This window comes from Apis dorsata, unplaced genomic scaffold (genome assembly GCF_000469605.1).
Source record: "Apis dorsata unplaced genomic scaffold, Apis dorsata 1.3 scaffold_473, whole genome shotgun sequence".
Lineage (NCBI taxonomy): Eukaryota > Metazoa > Arthropoda > Insecta > Hymenoptera > Apidae > Apis > Apis dorsata.
The window spans coordinates 160,767-184,942 of NW_006263711.1; the positions used below are offsets into that span (position 1 = coordinate 160,767).

The following is a 24,176-nucleotide window of genomic DNA, read 5'->3' on the forward strand; positions in this document are numbered from 1 at the left end:
GTCGTTTGATTAATTCGAAATTTTTCTAAGTTAATAGAAAATTTTTCTAAGTTAATAATTAATAATTTCACAAGTTTTCAATTAAATTTAAAATTATTAAATTGTCGTTTGATTAATTCGAAATTTTTCTAAGTTAATAGAAAATTTTTCTAAGTTAATAATTAATAATTTCACAAGTTTTCAATTAAATTTAAAATTATTAAATTCTTGTTTGATTAATTCGAAATAAATTTTTAGTAAAAATATTGTATTTCTTTATGTTATTCGTTGGATTAATATTTCTTGGTATTTTATTTTTGATAAATTAATATAAAACATTTTAACTTCAATTTCGAATAAAATTATTAATTATATTAATTCTAGAAATATTTATTTATTTATTTTGTATTTATTGTTACTACTTTGTGTTCCAATTTTCTGTCTTGGATTAATCTAAGTTTTTATTAAACAGAAGTGTAACTTAGTTGAACTTGAATAGGATTATAAGATTATATCCCTATCATCAGAAATTTACTAGAATCTGGTTAATGGTATGAAATTGTTTAGTAATCTAATGGAGCAAGTTCAACAAAGCAATGTGGTACACGAAATCACAACTGTAGATCGATTAAAACCATTTTAGTTTGTTAATTGAAATATATACACAGAATTAAATAGATTACGTGATTGAATCAGAAGGAAATTGATGGCGTGTATGTATCGCAATTTCCGTTTTACACTTACCATCTATCACACGTCTCTAATACATCGAGATTAAAAGCCTGACAATAAATGCAATCGATATTCCAATTCTAATAAATATCACCATTATCTTCTACATTTATCTCTAATTTAATATATTTCTTTCAAAAAACAAATAAAATAAAATTATACTATACATTGAATAAGATATATCAACGAGATTAAGATTATAACTTATAACATTATCATCTTGTGAGAAAAATTTAAATATTGAAATATCGATCAAGCAAGTACAATATTTAATAAAATTATCTAATTATCACGTTTCATAGGAATATCAAATCAAATTTAATTCCTCTTGAATTCTGACAATGATTTCTGTTTCACGAAGCGTGTTAATTATTGTATAAATACATGGACAGTAGATATATGCATCTAATTTATGTCAGCCAGATTAAAACGACTAGATTGCACTACTCGTATGCCAACAGAGGGTGCGACTACTTTGAGGTTAAGTACTCTCTCCTTCGTTCCAACTCAACAATTGTGACACAGTAACTTCCTTAAGACTGACTTCCTACCTTTTTCAGTTCGTCAATTCTATTAAAGGTGATGCTAACTCCTAATTTTTCCAATTACTCTACAATCGATTAGGATTAAACGAAACTAATATATTTAACTAATACTTTTCTCCTTTATTGTATTTTATAAAACAAAAACACGTAGCAAGTTTGTGAAGATAGATTTTCATATTTACAAATATAAATAGAAAAATGAGATAAAAATTATTTGGATTTAATTTAATTGCGATGAAATAACTCGTTAATATTATTTTAATTATATTAGAATGAAAGAAAAGATGGAAATGAAAATTAATTTAAATAATAAATAAAAATGATCTTTTAAAAAAAAAATTGTTCTTCTTCTGTCTTTAGAAAAAAGAGGAAAAGGAAGATAAACTTGGACAAAGGTACGAAGAATTTTAAAATTTTTTCCTGTTTATACATATGTTTGAACGCCACCGAGGTAGGATCGCTTTGAATTCTCGAATCGAACACGAAATCACACACGATCCCTACCTATTGTTCCCATGTGAAAAGGCGACGATTGTCCCGGAATTGGCCTCCTCTTGTCGTAGAGCGGCGGCTATAGTGAATTCCGGAACCCGCCGGAGTAGCGTGGCCGCTCGTTCGAAGCTCGCCTCGTTCAGTCGGAGCTCCCTCTCCTCGCCTGAAGTAGTAAAACTCAATCATTTCTGCGCCCCACTCTACCATTCTACAATATCGTTACTAATAACACCAACGATACATTTCGTTTCAGAAAAATGTATAATAATAACGAAGATCTTGTAATTTAATTTGCAGTTGTATTATAATTAAATTTAATTATGATCATATCTCTTATTCTTAAAATTATTATGAATCTCATTTTTGTATCAGATATTAAACACTGTGAAATACGAAATATGTCTATAATACCAATTAAAAAAATTAAGATGAGCTTAGTCTATTAATTTACTTTTTTGTTTGAAATATTTTTTTTCGAAGATTATTCGAAGAGCTTGAAAAATTGAGATAATAATTACGTGTATATTTTTCTTTCTACTTTTTTTAAATTATATTTTTGATATTATGTTACATAGTTTGTAGAATAATTCACTTATCGTTTGTCTCTCCATTTTATTACACGTTCAACTATCTTGAATGTCTTCTTTGTACTATTAATGATTTATCAGAAATTAGTGGAATAGTTTGGACATTAATGGTTCAATACTTTCCTTTTCAAAGTTTCACAAGTTCTCAGCAATAGACAAAACGAAGTTCTAAGTTCAATAGAAGCAATCAATCGTAGTAACTCGAAGAATTTATACAAGTTCAGGAACAAACTTATTCAATTTATCGATAGAAGATTTAGTTCAAGTTAGGAATTTGGCGGATTTTTCAATTATTCAATTTCTCGGATTTCTATATACTTTTATAGATTTTGAGAATGATAATCTTAAAAATAAAATTCGTATACAAATTTGCGGATTCTTACAAATTGTTCCATGCCATTTTTATTCAATTCGATATTACTTTAAAATTAACTAATCCAAAAGTGAATTGAAATTATCTGTAGAAATACATTAAAAAAATAAAAAAATTCGAATTCTGAAAACTTCTGAAAATTAAAGTTCAGCTGAAGATTTCACAGATCTCGTATGTAGGTCAAACAAAATTTTTGGTAGGGTTGCATCGATTTGTCCAATTTACGGTTCCTATTCGTACAGTTACGTAATCCTGTCGGCATGGAAATTCGATTGGTCGCATTTGCTGGCTCCGTAGCGTCCCGAAAACTTCGAACAAAATTTCGTGTTCTTATTTTAAAACATTGTTTCTTCTTAAAATTTGATAAAGCTTTTCTTTTTCTCTTAATTTATTTTAAATTATTCTTTTTTATATTATATACAATCTTTTTCTATTTTTAATTTATGTAAAATATTTCTTTAAAATATCAACATTTTTTTATATCTAAACAAAATAATATGTAAATATTTATAATTAGATTTACAATTATTTTTATAATAATATAACAATTATTCTATTTACTTCTCATGTTAGGTTAATTGGACACTAGAGTCATCTAGCCACCACATGGTCAGTAACATGACACTCTTTGCACTCCGTCAGTAAAGACACATGCGATGAAATTTCTAAAAGCTAAAAGCGCCATAATGCTAGCGTAAAGATGATCCTTCGTTCGTCGATTAAGTACATTAGCCGTTCGCGTGGGTCTCACTAGCGAACCGTGTAATAAGACAGGGCCCACGACCAATTGTGCACTGCCCTCGCGAGCGGTGCGTTGTCACCCGTGAAAGTGGTACGCATGCGCCAGGTTTCTTGCAGGGGCCTCAAATTTCAGAGGCTTAATAAAAGGTAACAAGACACCAGCAGCGCTATAATATAATGCGCTAAGGGCCATCAAGGGTTATACTAGCTGTTTAATTATCCGTATCTACATTTTCTTAACAAGTAAACAGATCTCTTCGAAATTATTCTATGCCAATTGATACAAGTATCGATGACTCCTGATTAATATTGTTTAAATTAATAATAAATTAATAAATTAATAACAATAATATTATTACTGTCGAAAATAGGTTAATTATAAGTTTTAGCGAATTGATTAATGATAATGTAAGAGGTGATAATATAATTATTCGAACTCTATTTCATCGAAAGTTACTTGTGAAATATTCAAATTTCATATCAAAGTTAATTTTTCAAAATTTTGGAAAAATGAGGGGAGAATTTTAAATGCAGACAGTCGGCATTAATTTCGGCATCTATGGAAGATGGTTGGGCGAGAAAGTTATACGTTTCGGAAATAAACAGCACATAGATTAGATCGGGAGTTCCCCACAGAGGGGAGAGACATAGAGGGTGGAGCAATTTCAGGACTAGAGCGAGGTCTGGTTCCCCATCAGACTACAAAAGGGGGATCGCAAAATCTTATTTTCCATGTTCAGAGAAAACTCTGACACGTGTCGGCATATACGTTCGTATCTTTTGTTCGGTGATTACAATGCTCTCCCAATTCGAACTGAATGAAACCGAGTTTCGAGGATGTTTCCTCTTCCTCGATCGATTCTCCAAAGGGATATTTATCGAGGATAAACACGTGACAAGGAAAATAAGAGCGAAATGAACAAATACTTCTATTGACATTAATGAAAAAATAATAAAGCATCGATGAAGAATATATTAACTGTTTTTCCATGATATAGATACATACTTTCTGTTTCAGTGTAATTAATTCATCTAACCTAACTATTCACAAGTATAATCGATAACAATTGACTTAAAACATTTAAAAATATTTCCCTTTATTTGTACCTCAATTTTGACATTATCACAGACTATAGTAACAAAGTATCTTAACATCAACCAAGAAATGAAGTATCTCATCTCTCTAGAATAATAAAACCATTCATTATATATGTAAAGTTTTACAATCCATAGTCTTACAACTTTTATAACCTCTCCAAAAAACCAACGTAAACCGAATGGCACTTTGGAAGCAACGGTGATCATCGTTTGCCAAGAACTCACACTCCTGAAGAAAATTTCACTCGAATAACAACGATTTCGGCTCATAAAGACGCAGAAACGAGCGAAAATAAGGCAACAAGGTATAGCAATGACGGGGAAATCGGGGGAACGAGGAGAGAGAGAGAGAGAGAGAAATGGTGGGGTCCCTTTTAGCTCAACGTTTCAAACCGCAGAGAATATTGTTACTTCCACGAAACCATTGGCAGAGGGTGCAGTTCGGACTGGTAATTGAAATTTCTTTCGGGGAAACCCCTGCTGACGCCCTTGGGCCAACCACCCCCGCTTTTGGCGAACGTTGCACTGTCGCGTCGCCCACGCTTTTAACCACGTCTATGTGCAAGTTTCTTTGGGGTCGAGAATTCGTGAGAGAAAAAAAAAAGAAAGAAAGAGTGAATATTTGATTTTACGCGTTATAAGGATTTTCTTCTAAAATTGAAACTAAAAAGAGAAAGTTATTAGAATTTTTTAACGCAAATATAATTACGTTTTCTTTCTTATTATTATTTGGAAAAAGTTAATTATTTTAAGAGAGAGATCGTTTTATTTAACGAATCAGCAAGTATATTTACTATTAGTTCTTGGTTAAAGAATTGATTAAAGACACAGATTAAAGAAATTTAATATTATAATATTTTAATATATTATATTTTTCGAGTAATGTATACGATGTATTCTTCGTTTTGTTAATAAAAAAATGAGAAAATTTTTCTTTTTTTGCTTAAATTGAAATAATGATTTGTACATAATAATTTGTTATAAAATAATTAAAATTAATTATTGTTTATCCGTTAAAGTAAAAATAGTAAAACAGTAATTTTTATTATAAAATATATAACGATTTCGTAACTATGCATGTATCTTATAAATTAAGAAAATTGTTAATCGATATAATTGTATAATCAAGAAAATGAAAATGCCGCGAAAATACCGGGTCAATTCGCTCGAAATTCAAAAGGACAATCGATACTCGTAGACCACGAGGGAATTCCCTCCAGAGGTTTGCCAATGGAGACAACGCAGCTATGAAACTGACCTTTCATAATATCGATTAATCAGTTGTTATGTAACCATCACAGTTCAACTGATCAACGCCAATTGTTTTTCTTTTTTTTTTCGGTTGATCACTCTTTTGCACTGACCTACTACAAATAATTAAAACATTTTTTTCGAAAATCATTGAAACAATTTTTTATTGGTGAAGAAACATTTAAAAAGAAAGATAAAATCTATGAATTCTTATTGGAATTCGATTAAATACTAATTTCGAATTTATAATTAATATTTCTAATATCAATTATTACGTAATCTCAAAGATCATATGGTCACGCCCTATACAGTATTGTTTGAAGTTATTTTATAAATCTCGTTGATTAACATATGTATAAGTAATTTGTAAAAATTCTACGTTAAAGTATTCACCAATATATAATTATTGATAACATTCAATGATTTTTACAGATATCATAAATAGATATCATAAATAATGTTATTGATAAAATAAGCTTTAATTTTAGAATACAAAGTACGATATAAATTTGAATAAAATTAATTTATAATCTTAATAGCTTAAATTTTAATAATCTCTTCATATCAAAGGATTACTCAATTAAACGTGAAATGTTAATAATCCTATTATATTCCTATATTATTAGTCATCACTTTTTCCCCCATATTATTTTTATCCCATTGCAATTCCAATCTTTTCTAAATACGATTCTAAGTTTGAAAAATGAATAAAACGAAAATTTATTTAGACATCTAACAACGAATGCAAAAAATAGAGGAAGTAACACGCAAAGAGGAATAATCGATTTTATAGCCGGCGATCCAGTCTCAAAACGCCAGAGGATGATAGCTGCCAGTTCGAAACGATCCTCTGATATGCAAACAGGAATATATTCAGGTTAAGAGAACCCCTTGCAGAAACAGGTTTCGGTTCCTACACTATTCGTGAAATTTACTGCGCCTCGTACAATCTGCACGCCATACCCCAATATAAATAGCATGAAATGATTTACGTCTTTTCACCCTCGTTTTGGACTATTCTTTCGAGCAATGTTGATTTCGAGCTGTTCAATTTTTTTGGTTTAGATTTAGATTTTTAAAGATTGAGATAAATATAACTTTATCTTCTTCGTTTATATATTAGATAGAATTAAGATGAAAATAATTTTTAAGATTAGAATATTCTTGATATATAAATTAGATGTATTATTTGATTTTATAAAATTAAATATATCTATATAGATTCTAATTTTAAAAATCTGCTTGTGATATTTCTGCTTTTGCAATTCTTACTTAATGCAATATTTATTAGGAAATTAATCTGAAAATTATATTTTGAAAACTTGGAGAAAAATAAAAGATAAAACAAGCAAACAAAAAACATGACACTTACCCTGAAGATAATAGGCTGGTTTTAATCTAACCAGTCCTGGCACCTGTGTAACACCCAGTCGTGTTGTGTTGTGCAACTGTAACGCTGCCAACAAATCTATACCTCCACCAGGATCGCTTCCTGTCCTGGATCTCGTGCCCAGGACACTAGTGCTCTCCTCTGTGACGCCAACAGTAGCCACCGCCGTCTCTTCCTCTTTCTTGTTTGTCGTGCCAGACACTGTAAAATCGAAACACGTTGGTCGTTAAACATTTTCCAACGCTCCATAAAGATTAACCATAACCATGGAATTGATTTATAAACCAATGCATCTATATATAGCATGTTAATATACCTTTGGAATGATTCTAGAGTCTAAATTCCATTTCTAAATTCCTTTCAGAATTCTTAAATTTTTTATTTTATTATCTAAGAATTGTAGTAATAGTTAGAAAGGAAATTCTAACTAGTGAATACGAAAATTATGAAAAGGAATATCATGAAGATATGAAGAATATTTTAAATCATAAAGAATTTTAAAAAATCGTCTTTAGAAGAGAATTAATTCAATAGTTTGGAAAATCTTCAAAATTTTTACAAATCTGCTATAAAAAATAAAAAGCAATCCTGACACAATCATCATTCACCAACACCAACTCTCAAATCGATCAAACTGAAACATTTTGTACAATACCATCTGTAACACTGTATAACGATCTTTCATTTACCTCTACAACGAGAAAACATTCAAAAAAAAAAATAACCCATCAGTCTACCTGCCAGAACCGCTTCAATTCCCCAAACGAACCGCTTCCCCTGCCCTCTGACGGTCATTCGTTGAAAGAAGATACTTTTATTAATACAGCGAACTACTGTCATCCATCGAAAAATAACCTGTTACCGATTGACTGAGATAAAAGGATATTGACAGGTCTACGTTTACGAAAACAAATGAAAGAGAGAGAGAGAGAGAGAAAAAAAGTCAAGATAGATGGAAAAACCTTTTTCCAAAAGGAATTCTACCATCGTTGCACGACATGAATTTTTCATGTAAAGTTCGAGCAAAATAGTTCACTGTTTACGAGGGGAATGGAGTTGAGGTAAAAATACAAGAAGAGGATATGACGAGTTTGGCAAGAGGGATCGAGGATAAGGTTGAAGGAAACGAGGAAAAGCATGGAAACACCGATAACGAGCGTCGACCGTGAAGAGTCGATCGATACCGGCACGCTACTTCGAGAGGGTTAGCTTGCCGCCTCTTTTTCCTATTCTTTCCTTATCTCTTGCTTCTTCCGTTCGATCGGTTCCTCTCTTCTCTTTCTTTCTCTCTCCCTCTCTCTTTCTCTGTCTGTTCCTGTCTCTACCATTCTCTCGCCTCGAGGATGAATGCTTCTCGAACGGCACTTAACATTATTCAGAGGGATAAAGAGTGGAAATACGCTATTGAACTTTATTGCTGTTCAAGTGGTGAAACCGGCTCGTTCGAGACGAAAGAGTGAGGGTAAATCGAATGTTCTATAGTTTATAATAAGTAACGGGAAATGGATCATCCAAGAGTCGTAGGTATTGGAAATATTGGATACGTCGTATTCTAACTTTGATGAGAAAAAAGATATTTTGGATACTTTAGCTGTAGTATGAAAAAAGATGATCGTATAAGTTATTATAATAATATGAGTAAAGTAAAATAGAAATAAATATGAAAATGATAATTTAGTAAAGATAACTAGAAAGATGAGAGAGCATAATAATCTTACATTTGGAAATGGATAAAATAGAAATAGGAAAATATATAATTTATTCTAAAGAATACAATGCAATGAAAATAATATTGTGAAATATTTCACATGTTTCTTATTGAAAATGGAATATTAAAATGGAAATGGAATTTAACTAACTATGTTATAGATATTAAATGTACAACTAGAAGGTCGACAATTGGCGCCACATAGGTTATAGCTAATAGCTTAGCTTGCGAACCTTACAATGGTAATACAACTAACTTAATGCAATTAAGAATGAAATCATTTTAAACTATTGTAAGTACTGATTCTATATATTGAATTTCTACAAAGATTTTGTAAAGGTAAGGTTTGAAAAGTTCTTTAATCCAATTTGATTCTAAATGATTCATAAGGATCTAGGTTAGGTTATTTAATTTTAGAGTACTTTAAGTTCTATAAAACTTAATATCATTTCATACGTATTAAATTATAGGAACCTTCACGTTCGATGTAAAAGATTACAATTCGTAGAGAGAAAAACTTGTAAATACAAATTATTTATCAAAAATTACAATTTTCTTCTATCGTGTAATAAATGACAAGATAAATCCTAAATTAATTCTATATCTTTCTCGCATTCCAATTTCAAAAAGTATGAAGAGCTTTCGATCAAACTTCTTCAACAACTTCATATAGAATTCAACAAAAAAGAAAAAAAAAGAAAAAGGAAAAGGAAAAGGAACGAGAAGGAAGGGCAAAAATACAAAGAGACGAAGAAACGAGCTACTTAAAAATTCCAATTCGAATTCTAAAGGCTCGTTCGCTAATTGACTCGGGGAGAGGGGAGTGACGAATCAACGGGGCCATTGAGGAGCCGCGTGGAACGGGACCAACAAAACGTAAACAACACCGCGAACGCTTCTAAAACGATCCGTGAATCGGTTCGCTCAGCGGAGAAACTCTTTTTTAATTGCGTAACGAGACGTCGAAGAGAGACGACGCGGAAAGTACCGTTTTCCCTCCGCACCAGTTGTGGAACAATCGGAGGATTTTGCGCGCGGAACACTCCCGTGGACATTAATCGGGGCAAATCGTCTGGTAAATTAATAGCGCTGCTGGTACAGCCATATTCTCGGCTAAAAGCGGTCCGTTCCGCCAAACGCATGCCTGCTGCATCTTTGATCCATTGGCGTACTCCTTTTATTGGACGAAAAGATCCCTCTTTGACCTCCGATTCCCCGATTAATTCCACTAAAATCTTCTGAATGAAAATTGAACGTCTCTTTCTAATTGGCTTTTCGAGGTGATAATTTAAGAACAGATTAAATTGAATTGAGATTTTATAGATAGGGATTATTTTGTTGAAAGAAAATTGTTTAAAAAAGTAACAGAAAAATATTCAACTTATTCAAAATATAGAATATAATTTATTAATAAATAACAATCATTCAAAAATTCGTCTAGAGGAGAACATACTAATTCTTTCAATTTCATTTTCGAATCAAATCAAATTTGAAACTTATTTTATTATCCAAAACCAATCACTCTTTAACAATCGAATCCCGATCCTATCCAATCAATCCTAAGATGCATCTCGCATAAAAATCCCGACAAGTTCCAAAGCCCTTCCATTTCCCTTCCTCTAACCGACAGAACAGAGCGCATAAAGTCGTCGCAAACAGTGCGGAAAGAACGGAAAAGTGGCGCAAGCCCCCATCGATTTGTCATTCTCGTCGCAAAGGGTTAACGAACCGGGCGAATTTCTGCAAAGGCGGCGCCTATGCCCATCTAAGAGCGACCATGCTTTCTTGCGACCGAAAACATGCGCCACCGTGTGTGCGTATACGTGTACTACTCGCTTGGGATGCACGTGGATGTGCGCTTGTACCTTGCGCATATGTGTATGTATATGTGTGCGTGTGTACGTGTATGTAGTTGCCCGACGCCGAACGAAACGAAGGATGGAATGGAACGACGGTGGCAGACTGCCGGGCGTCGCGACGCCCGCTATCGAACCGTACGCGGCATTATCGTCCGCCTTGAGCAACAGAGACGGGACGAGAGAGCAGGGTGGAGCACGAGGATGTGCATAACTCGTAAAACGACACCCACACGCGGATACACACCAGCGCGAATATCTCGATGCTGGTGATGATGATTAACGAGCCTGACCACAACGGATACCTTCGATATTTACGACTGCACCTTACTCGAGATGCCTCGACTTCCGTGTGAAGATGGGCTTCGAGTATGATTGGTGGTGGTGATGTCAAGTTCAGTGTGAGCGCTGATGAGCCTCAATGGGTCTTGTATCGTTTCGGCTATTATCCTCAATCCCTCTCTCTCTCTCTCTCTCTTTTCCCGTTTTTCGTCCTTTTTCGGATAATATGTTTCTTTTAGAAATGATCGTGGAGAGAAACCGCTTAACGGTACGTGTCCTTGCGTCGTTTGTATATTGAATAGATGTCGCTGCTGATGTTAACGGCCGTGTCAATATCAGGAGTTTTTGTAGATGTCAGGCGAGAGGATCGTTGGACGGTTTTAAAGATTAGTTGGTTAGAATTTTCTTTTTTTATGAATGTTGATGGAATGACGAGTAGAATTTAAAATTGAATAGATGGTGATGAATTGGCATGAAAGTCGTATATTATTTTGGCAAAGTGCTTCCTATGCGTGATTGGAATTTTATTTTGTACAACGTGCTTGAATAATTTTGGTTTGGATTAGTTAAGATAAATGTTTTTTTTCAATTATATTTACAAATGATATTTAGAAATGGATAATTAATTTAATACGTTTGAATATTTGAACAATACAATCGTTTCATCCAATATGATTTTATAAATTAATATCGTATTTGAGGTTAGTTTGGATCAGAATTTGATTCGAACATTTTATAGAAATCTTCTAAACGATTTCATTTAATGCACAATGAAACAATAATAAAGTCACAATTTATGAAATTCGTAAATACTTGGTCATATCTTAAATCATTAATGCTATTATTTCGATTATTATGGGAATTCAAATATTGTGACAATATATTGCCGTGAACCGAATGAATCGCGCGAATGCCTTTTAATGAAAACGTTCCGCACGCGAGGATAATGACCTTTTCACGTTCTCTCGCGCAAACACCCACATTTATCATTCATAACGCTCCCTTTACGATACAATTCACGTTTCTAATATAACCTTTATTAACGTTATCGAATTTCCCAACCGGTACACTCTGCGGATTAGTTCGTTTCGTCATAATCACACCGCAATAACATTACAATTATTGCATAAAACGGGATTTTACTACGACATTAAAGTCCCGTTTTCAATATCGTGATTACTTGATAAATTTGAACATTGATTATTGGTTATTGATACTCAAGACTGTCCACTCGAAATTGAATTATTTCGAAGATAAATAATTTCTTGGAATATCATTCATAAATTATAAAACATCTTCAATAAATTATCAAATTATTAATAAAAGTAGATTATTTGACACTGAATCTTCAACATTAATGAATATCTTTCTTTTCAAAATATTAATCAACCCGAAAAATATAATGAAACTTAGAAGAAGTGTATCTTCTAATAATATCTTCTAGTTTAAATAAATAATTAAAATTTAAAATAAAATTACTTTAAGTAACAAATTTATTTAAAATGCTTGAACAATATTTATTCGTACTTATTTTACAAGTCATTTCGACGTTTTATTTGCGATTATTCGATGCTTTGAATAATATTTTATAATTATTGAAATTATTTATTCTTAACTTCAATCATTAAATTTTGCCCAAACATCTCTCAATATCTTTTTTTTCTATCGAACATCAAAATTTTACAACTCCACAAAAGTTATTTAAATATACAAAATCCTCGTTTCAATCCACTTTCAATATTCAAAACTCGATAAATCGTCTTCCATCCCGATCAAACGTTACTCACGCAATTCCCATATTATCGACATCGTTGGAAAAAAGGTTGATCCGCATGGAGGCTAATCGCGAGCCCGAGACATCCATCTCTTAGGGTGAAATTCTATTTTAAGCACGATGCGTGCAACGCGCGCCGCATTTTTCATTCACATAACGTAGTAAAGAAACGAAACGCTTCCGACGAATGCCAGGGACTGGCCATCGTCGAATCGATATCACGCGACGGTCAAGCGTCGTGTACACTGACGATAGTGTTCCACGACCTGTGTTCCATCGATCGATCAGCTACGGTCGAAAACGGCTATGGGGGTCGCAGCCCCCGGAAACGCCGATGAATTTTGCCAGATACGCGCGTCACACGGATTGGACGCGTTGTTGGAAAGCTCGCGGCTTCCTAGAATCTCGAGGCCGCGCACCCTCGATCACGCGACCGACAGACGTCGGTGATTATCGTCATTAGTCGAAGGGTAATTTTGGATGATCGAAGAATCTAGAATTTTAGTGAAATTAGGACTGGGCATTAATGAACGGGTTTAAGAGTTTTTTAAGATTTAAAGAATGAAAAAGGGGAGTTGGAATTGATGATATATTACAAATGAAGATTGAAACTTTTGAGAATTTTTGAATATTCGTTGTAATGGTAAAGATTAGTGAATAATTAGTTTCAGAAGTATAAGTATAACGAGTAAATTATCGAAATATTTTTTTCTTGGATAAAACATCCATATATTTTTCAATATTTCAAAAGATGCTTCTTGGATAATAAGAAAATAGTCGATAATAATTTATTTATAAATTAGAAGATTGCAATAATTTTATCATTTTACCATTTCTAGAATAATATATTAATTTAATTTATTAATATTATTTTGTAATATATAATACATTAAGTGAATTATACAAGTCAAATTAAATTATTAATCAATTTCATTTGGCTAATTATTTTTGAAAAATTGAGTAATATTATATTAAAAATGATTTTTAAGAAATTGAAATTGAATATTTTGTATTTTAAGTTTTCAATATATAAAATTTTAATAATCTTTGAATAAAGAATAAATTTTTAAGTGACTTTAATATTTTAAAAGATAATAAAAAAATTGTAAGTAAGTTTGATGTCATATGCAAATTTAATGAAAAACCCTAGCATCACATATATGAATCATTATTTATATGAAAAGATTTGAATTTTTCAAAACTTTCGAGATTTTAGATTTCTAACAATTTATTACATAGTTTAACGTATTAGTTTTTTTTTTTTTTTAGTTTTATGAATCGATATATAAAGTCTATACGACTCGTCTATTATTGTTTCATGCAATCGATAATAATATAATTGAATGCACGAACACGAAATTTCTTCAAAGAACCTATTAAAGATAATTGGATCAATTTATTCGACACGCAAATTTGAAGAAGTCAATTATGATTTTGACAATTGCATGAAAAATCGATAAAAAAAATAAAAGTTTATTTTGCAACTAAATAATGAAAAACTATTTGATAATTTAACACGACAAATATTTAAATGTTTCAAATAGTAAGAAAATTTATTCGATTCAAGTTTACTATTCACAATAGAAATTCATTCAATACTTTTCAATTATTCACAACCGTGGCATATACAGTAGTACTTACTTGGTTACGATGACAAGCTATTCAAAATATTTCAAGAACATATAGTATTAAGTCTTCTATTGTTTCGATTATTTAATTATTTTTCAAGATTATATTATCTCCAATTGTTACAATTTTTTAATGCACTCATTCATTTGAATCCACGATTATACGTATAGATAATATATTTATAATACAAAAGTTTCCTCAATTATTAAAAATGCTTCATAACAATTAGAAAAAGATTGAATGTTAGAATACTTGAATTGAATTGGAAAAAGAAATTTTTATATTATAAATATATTAGAATGAAAAATCTTGAATAAATTAATAAGTATGATATCACTTTTCGAAACCTTCGATTAATTAACCCAACTTTCTTCGTTTCTATTTATAATTTACAATTGTTATTATGTTCCGATAAAGACCGATAAAATGTACACATTAATAATCTACATTTAATTAACACAACTTTTAATAGATATATATTCGTACCAAAGAAAGCATTCTTTCTTCTAAATTTCCAATCACTTCATTATTCAAAACCATAAATAATTTGTCAAACAAGTATTACTCACTTCTAATCGTTCTATGTCTCGTCTGTGCGCCCCCAAGCGTCAAACCGATCGGTATGAAAAGTAACCAACACGAGACGGCGCTGATCATCAATACAAACAAAATCGACATAACCAACAGTAATCTTTCCCGTGGCAAATACGACACTGATCAACCGGAATCGAGACGCGAAACATCATCGGTTACAGTGGCACGCGCCTCCTTTTCATTCCACGTGGCGACGCGTTCGAATGATTGAATTTCAAGACGACCATTTCGTTATGGCGTGATTTCACGCGCTGAATTTCGCGCGATCATTGAAAATTTCTCGTAACTGAACACGCGAGAGACGATATACGTTGGATTTCCGTCGACGGCAATGGAATTTCCCCCGTAGAATTGCTATCATACTGATAAAAAAAAATCAGCCTCCTCTCATGAGAACTTGCGAGGTTCGATCACTGACGACCAGGGTCAAGGTCGTTGTGGTTAACTACTCGTGGTCGATAGCTTGGAATATTACTTCTGCCGCGACCTCTCGTGACTTTCGTATCCCCCTTATGGTTTTCCCTATGAGTTTCAACCCTCTCGCAATATATGTATAGTAATAAATATGTGTTTATTAATTCTAGGAATATTAATTTTAAATTTCTTGAACACACAACTTGAAAGTAGTTAAGCGAGAGAAAAGGGCTATTTATTTTAGGTAAAAATTTTCCAGAAAATTATATGTTTTTTATCTTTTATATCTTATAAGTTTATAACGTTTATGTATATTGTATAACAAAAAGAATTACGATTATTATGCGAACTCTTTTTCTTTTTTTTCAGAAAATATTTCAAATTCAAATTTTCAAGAATACTATTGTGATTATTATCTATAATAATTTCAAAAATTTGACAACTTGCAAAATTATCATGAAAGAAATCATGTTTTCGCGATGAAGACGATCGATGACAATGCACTGCATAAAAGTAGAGTGATTGAGGAAAAGTATCAGTGTTAAGGCGGTCTTCCTCAGGCTGCAAAGGCGATTAGACAGGGTTGTTCCAGTTGGTTGCGGCCTTGTAGGTACTATTTTAAATTGTTGAACACTTCGGGCAACGAAACGTTTAAATGAGATATATTGATATGTAATCGAAAATCAAAGACTAAACTTTTTAATATATCTTTCTATGTTTTTTATATAATAATTTGTTTTAATTTATCATATTATCAAAAAATTTCACATAACCTAATCTCTCAAAGATTAATTGATAATATTAATATAATTATATGAGATTAAACAAAGAGAAATATTTTTAATGAAAAATTTTATTGTACTGAGAAACTTAGTATTAAGAATTATTTACCAGTGACAATGAAAACTCTTCAAAATGAAAAGTTAAGCAATAGTTAAGAAAAGTTAAGTCAAGTAAAATGAAATCTTTGCCTTTCCTTAAGAAACGTTATCAGCGTTCGAAAAATATTATTTGATAAAAATCTACCAGCGATAAAGATCTGGATCCAAGATCTTTAAGATTTCAGAGATTGGAGTGAAAGATAAGGGAGAGCAGGAAGAGATATATAAATGTTTCCCGTGGAAACTCTGTTCCAACGGTTATACGAGAAGTATTAACGTGACGTGTCAATATTTGGCGATAGTCGCCTATGCCTGTGCACACGTTTGCCTAAAGAGATTAGGCTATTTTCCCCCGTGGTCGAGTGTGCACTCGCGAGTTACAGTCAGGTGCTGCGCCTCGACGAAAGCCCCACGTATATTTAAATCCATCCTGTGCTATTCTTAATGGAGGTGTTGCTCGATCGACCAGTCGCAAGAGAATTCAGCCTTTGTCGTTCCTTTGGTGTTGAGCTCTATGGCATTTCGAGCCATTGCTCGACCTAACCTCACATTTTCTATGGTTGCATCGAATCGAATCATAATTTTACGTAAACAAACAATCCGATAAATGTATATGTATTTTGTGTACAAATGATGTGCAAGTAAACAGTGAAAAATTATTGATTATCGAAACTAAAGTTATTAATTATAAATATTTTTGGAATATAAAATAAAAATCATAATAACATATATAAATATCGTATGTAAACATTGTTCAGAAAAATGTTCAGAATGAATTGGTTCACGACAAGGTTGCTCGTTGTCAAGCAACATTGTATGTTAGAGTCAAATTTTTATCGTGCAATCCACTCTGCGGTCGCGTGCCGCATTTACGTTACAAAGTAACATGAAAACTTTCTGTGTGAAAAATTTATGGTACGTCGTTACGTAAATCAGAGGTGTATTTTTGTCTGTACGATCGATAGAATACCCATACACGAGAACTTCCCTTTCAAGAATTGTTTCGAAACCGCCATTAACATTTATTGCACCCACAAAACACTATATTTCCTTCAAGAATGAAACCTATCCTTACTTCCCTGTATCTATTTTTATCGTTCCGCCATTATCGAGATTAACACGTTCGCATTAGTATTCAACAGATTAAATCTGTATCATAATTAATGAAATTCTCTTAAAATATCCCTTAATTTGCGTTCCAAATCTGAGCCAAATCAATCGCACATCACACAAATATATGTCAATTCATAATTCGTGAACATCTTTAAAATCTCTTCTCTCTTTACAATTAATCGTGCTAATTTATAAATGCACGTCACATTAACTTTAAGAATCTATTTAATATTTTCATAAAACGATAGAATTTCGTAATTACGACGATAATGATAAAGTCACGTTGAAATCATAATGACAAGTAAAATACCTGCGATATAGGGGTTACAACTGAGTTCCTCGATGGGGTTGAAAGGTCAAAGTCACCGTGGCGCCAATGGCAGAGACTCTGGCCGTCAGACAGAAAAGAAAGGCGACGAGACGCGGCAGAGACGACAGTGAGAATGCATGTTTCACAGTCGCAACAAAAGACTTTACGAGCTGACTACTATTTTCGAGGAGCGCGCGCGCGCAAAAGTGAACGGCGTCGTTTTACGAGAGGACACAGGACCAGTCATGTCGCGATTCTTTCCCGTTCTCCAAAATGAAATCTTTCCAACGCGAGAAAATCCCTCTCCTCTTTTCCATTTCCGTACCGTTCACGACTGTTTCGTACCGTTTCGTACTTGTTCTGTACAATGTCGCACCAGTTACTCCTTCGATTCAAATTTGGCATAAACGCATATTCCTTTGACATTCGGCTCCATCAATTTGGATTATTTCTAACAGTACGAATGGAATAATATTTCTCCTTTTCATAAATGTTTCTAACTGTCTGAATAGATTAGATTGCGAAGCAATTTGTACTTCAAATGGATATTGATGGAGTTTGTATTGGAATTAATAAGGTATTGATATGGTCTGATTCGATGATTGGGCGTTGAATTTCTTCAAAAGGAAAGAAAGAATCGGAAAAATTAAATAAAATCTTGATCTTGACGAATAGATAATAATTAAGTTGATACATATCTTGTTATTATATGTACATCTAACGAAACAATAATAAAATTTGAAACTTTTCGAAAAACAAGTTAAATACGAAATATTAAATGCTATGTTTTACTATCAATATATTAAGTAACATTGAAATATCGTCTTGTAATTGATCAAGATATATCGATATATCATAAGATATAATTTGTTTCAAGTTTATAAAAATAGAACTTACTGTATTACCATTTAACTTTAAGGTTCATTAGATCATTGTCAATCCACGTTTCAATTGTCCAGAATTATCAGAAACTATAATTATCTATCCTTGATTAATTTTACAACTCTCCAGATTTCTAAAGAAAATATCAAAAGAAATTATTAAACGAATAAAATTCTATTGGCATTCGTGTCATAATCAGAGACATAATCTATGTATACCAGTTATCCATTATTCGCGTCAGGTGCACGTGTTGTTGCAATTGGCTGACCTGTGTTACCCTCAGAATCTCAACTCTGCAACAGCAACGAGTATTATCGTAAATTCGTGCTTGTCACTGGCAACGACCAAACCATCTATGTATTCGCAATTTCTTCCTTATTCCCTCATTTCTCGTTTCCACTATGTGTATTTACTTGTTCCTGTCTCTATATTATTGTTGATATTTCTTTCGCCGTGTTATTATTAATGTTTCAGTTAATACAGAGTATATGTAAGAATAGAAACGTAATAGAAATGTTTACCTAATTCGAAATTATATCGAAAGTGGAACTTTCCTCGTTGGAAATTTACAAAATTGAATTTAGAAGTTTTATCAAATCTTTTTATAGGAAATATAATTATTGGTCGATAATAAGTGATAATTTATGATTCCTTTTATGAAAAAATTACACATACGTAGACGAAATTATATATATGAGATGAGAGATGAACGAATTGAACGTTCGAAATAGATCATTCGCATCTAAATGTTCGACACCACGAAAATATTTTATAGGAATACGTATCGAAGAGCCATAACAAGATATTGACTTATAATAAAATCATTCAATAAAATCTATATGATTTGTGTACATCTTTCGGGAATAATATTAATAATATCAGTAATAATCGATTTTATAATAAAATTCGTGAAAAATATTAAGAAAAAACGAAAATTTATTAAAACATTTATTTTTTAATTCATCAATTTCATTTTATTTTAGATCGAACGATGTCCATGAATCACACAGGCGACGAAAGGAATGTAATATTGGCGTCGAAAGGGTGGTTAGCGACCGAAATTTTTTATGAAAATACGAAAAGATCTTTTAATGAGAGTTCATTGCATTTAAAGTGACGAAGGTCATCGTGTTTTATTAATAACAGCCTATAGAAATTAAGCAAAACTTCGAATATGTTGGAATAAAAATAATGAGCATCGTTTTGCAAAAAAGGATATTAAGTATCCTTGTTGATGAATTATCTATTCATTACCTTATTTTTTTCTTTAAAGGCAAAAATATTTTAACATTTCAATATTTTTGAGATTAGAAAGTGACTTCATTTAGATAAAAGTAGTTAATGATTTTCAACTAGACCTATTTTCCATGGAGTACCGATGTTCCATTAAAAAAGTGAACAACTGTTCCATGAAAACTCTTAATTGGTTTAATTAGTGATTCTGACTTAAAACGAGAAACAACAATTAAATAGTTTTAATCATTTTAACAGAAGAGTATTCCAATTGTTTTACTTTTTTTACATATTTTTATGATAGACAGAATTTTTGTGTTGCAACCAAATCAACATTGTGTTTTAAATAATTAACATATGAGAATAAATATTTAGATTTATTACGTATATATTACTTATTTATCCTACAAAATAATTAAGACGACCCATTGATTTCAAAATTTGTAAAATGTTAGGGAAAAAGTTTGGGAAAACTATGAAGGCTAACGATGCCAAATTCGATATTTCAACCTTGATGTTCTAAAATTTTTTTTTATCGATGCCTGATCGAATTTACGAATTCAAAAGCCATTTAAATAATTCTCCAACTACAGGATCAAAGTGTTCACATCGATCGATCTTTATCGGTCAATTTTTAAACGTGTCTTGAATATTTAATCGTGCAGCATACGTAATGCATATTGACAACCACGATGGAAGTCCGACAGTTGCGCTGATTTTATCCACGGCCTTGCATGAAACACGAGAGCCATTCTCGCGTTGAAACAGTTGTTTGTAACTAAAATACTCCCATTAATCCCGAAATGTAAATATATTCAAGATGAAGAAGAATATTTTTATTGAAACGAGAAATCGAATAAACGATTTCCTCTTTTCTCCGAGCTTTTCTTTGACTGCTCGAAAAACTAAATTAATCGATTCCACTTTCTAGAAACTTATTCTATTATTAAAATTACAAGATTTTTATCCGTTCATCTAATTATAGGGGAATAAATTTTTCAGAGAAGAAAAAAATTATCTTCCATCGAATGTATCTTCCATTGATTTTCTGTGACTCATTTATCACAAGCTATAGATACTTTTCTGCTTGATATTACAGAAACTTACAGAATCAAAGTTTCCTTTGAGACTGAGTGGATAAACTGATTTTGAAATTAAGCTTAATTTATATCATTATATATATATATATTATGTAATTTCATATATTTCATAATCTGATTTCCCTCCAAATATATAAAAATATCAAGTGTGTTATCAAAGATACAAACGTGATAAATAAATACGTTTTTTCACATTGGTAAAATCAACTAGACAATGACAAATTACTTTCTTCCTCTTGGAGTACACTGAACCGCGAATACATTATCGCGATAGTAAGGTGGAAGTGGAGTAGTATACGTGAAAAGATACGCGTGTTCAGAAAGCAGTTCGCTGAAGTACGGCCATTTGGAACTCGTCCGTGGCGTAAAAGGAAAGAACTTCCGGGGAAGGAGTCAATCCGGAAGCTTGCTAAAAGCCTGCTTGGAAATTGAAGCACGGTATTCCTTTAAAATCTCTCTGCGATTATGCTATTCCCGCGCCGCCGTTCAATAAATTAACAAAAGCGAAATTATTATTTTCAATTTTTCAATTTTTCAATTTTTCAATTTCCAGCGCGCGGAATTAAGTTGGGGAAAAAATTTATAATAAGAAAAAAAAGAAATGGGATAAATCGGTTCTGTCCCTCGTTCCATAAATCCAAAGTGAACAAAATCTACAGTTTTCTACATTTTTCAATTAACTAATAATTCTGCTACCACCGATTATTAATAAAATTATATTATATTATTATTGTTATTCCTCTATCGACACCTAGAAGAAGCAAAAAAAAAAAGAAACGTGTAAGATTTAATTGTTGCAATCCAAAGAGAAAAGCCATATAATTTATTATATTATATTATTGTTTACAAATTCCTCTATCGAAGAAGCAAAAAAAAGAGAAACGTGTAAGATTTAATTGTTGCAATTTGTTAAAAAAATTCGTTAAAATCCATATTTTTCGTAATAAAAATTCGTACGAATCACTTGAGCGACTCCTCCCCCTATTTACCACATCGAAACACATGGAAGAGAAAGTGTTCGAGGGGGTGGCTCGATTGATGAACAGAGTGGAAGCTTAAAGCTTTTCCCTTAAAGAAAATTCCCCCCACGGTTGATGCGAGTGGGGTGGACACAATTTTCACGCGATTCATTTCCCTCCGTGGACGGATCCAAGCCTCCTCGAACCCCCTCTACGAGAAGCGAACGTGGGCTTTCTTCATCCTTTCCAGGAGGAACCTAGATGAAATCCCCTCGACGCGTCCTGACCACTCGATAATGAGCAATTCGCTCTCCATTTCCCAGCCTTTTGTGCCACCCTTGGTTGACGCGTGCCGCATCTCCACGCCCCTCCTGCGACGCTTCTCCCGGGGCACGCCGTATGTTCGTTAGCCTGCTTCGTTTCGTTTTGGGGTGGCGCTCACTGAATTTCGGTGGATCAGCGGGAATCCTGTTGGATGGTCATTGGCAGAGGTTATTTTCTCCACGAATTTTTGCTACATGAAAATTCCTTGGAAATTAGGAAGTTTCTTCTTCTTCTTCTTCTTCTTCTTCTTCTTTTAGGTAGAAATGATAAAGTTTCTTTCAAGATTAATAGTGAATCTGAATTTTTAATAATGGTGTTAATTTGAGTTAATTTAATCAACTTTAATAAAATAGGGAATGATTATATTAGATGTAAAAGGATAGAATTTTGTAAAGGAGTTTCTGGGAATTGGCTTGGTAATTTTTATAACATTACTTTAAGCATTCATTTTTAAACGAATAATGAATTAATGGATAAGAATCTTACTTGAATATTCAGTTTCTTTTGACATATTCCATTCTTCTTTGATGCTCTTTACATAAAAATTGCATAAATATTGAAGTACATTTATATAACGTATTCCAAGTAAATGTTTCGATAATAATCAAATAGAAAATTCGTCTAATAACACATTTAACAACTTTAAAAGAAAAAAAAAATATAATCGTTTAAATCAATCGAATAATAGTCTTCAAAATCTTTTTTGAATCGTTATATGAATTTTACATTGAAGTAACCGATAACTGAATAGTTGTCATTTATTTGGTCCACCCTTTTCCATTAACTGTCAATCATCGTCGATGTTGCACACTCCAGACTCGATTGAGGACGATTGACGAGGCACTCGAGGACGCTACCGCGACTCGCCCTTTAAATAATCGACAAACTTCAATAATGCCGTCCCCGCATTAAACACGATCGTGAAAGATGTTTATCGAGATGAAATTAGATTTAATGCGCCAAAAATGCCCGCGTGAAATCGTAATGGCCCATTTCGATTTTGTTGAACTTGAATCGAGAGTACTCGTGTGTTGTATCACGAGTTATTGAGAATGTCATCGAATTTTTACGAATAATGGACGCGAAGATAATCATTTAAAAATTGTTGTTGGAAATTGTCGAAGAAAAGAAATTTTCCAATATTGATTATTATTCGTTCAAAGAATTGTCTTCAAAGCAAAATACAATCGATGTTTCTCCGATTGTAAAATTAAATATTTTAAAGTAATTTTAAGAGTGAGGGTTTATATATATAATAATAAAATCTGAGGCCATTTCCTCGGAGTGGTTTAAGTGCAAAACGAATTTGAGGTTAAGCAGCGAACAAAATTCGCTGGGAGGAGTAGCGTGGAAAATTCAAGAACACCACTCCGTGTCGAAGAATTCGAGTGCCGCTACCCTAAACCTGGGTCAAGGTCGAAATAATTGGTTAAAACAGGTGTTCGTGATGAAAAGGATTCGAACTGCTCTCGATAATTGCGCGCACAGGCCTTTTTAGGCCTCGCAGCCAGCAAATTTTCTCGTTAAAAATCTCGTCAATATGAGTATAAAAATCTCGTTATATGCATAAAAGAACGAAAAATATTCATTTAATCAATATTTTCATTAAAATATCATTCTTATTCTATCCTCCTTCGTTCGCAATAACAAAGTGTTAAAGTTAATTTTAATTTGGTAAAAATTTTAATTTCATGTTAATAGAAGAAATCAGTACTGAATTAACAATAGAACGGAGATTTAGAATTATAATTTCGTATCGAGTAACCAACGCTTTAAAAAAAGCCTAATTAATACGCGTGAATAACCCGTTTTAGAGGGAACTTAACACCTGTTCCGAATTACTGTAGTGGCGCGTAAGGAAAATGATTCGTGACAGGAAGGGAACAAAAGGTCCCATCAGGCACGTGCCAAGGAGAAAAAAAAAAAAAA

At 32.3% G+C, this 24,176-nt stretch overlaps 1 protein-coding gene across 1 annotated transcript in view; it reads right to left on the reverse strand.

Moving 5' to 3' along the window:
- The window catches only part of LOC102674657 (protein kinase C-binding protein NELL1-like), a 69,131-nt gene that overhangs the window by 12,924 nt on the left and 32,031 nt on the right, over positions 1 to 24,176 (reverse strand). The window contains exons 2-3 of the mRNA XM_031512585.1: positions 7,171 to 7,389; positions 1,761 to 1,911 (exon numbers count right to left, since the gene is read on the reverse strand). The gene's annotated coding sequence lies outside the window, so the exon portion shown is untranslated. The remainder of the gene's footprint in view (positions 1 to 1,760; positions 1,912 to 7,170; positions 7,390 to 24,176) is intronic.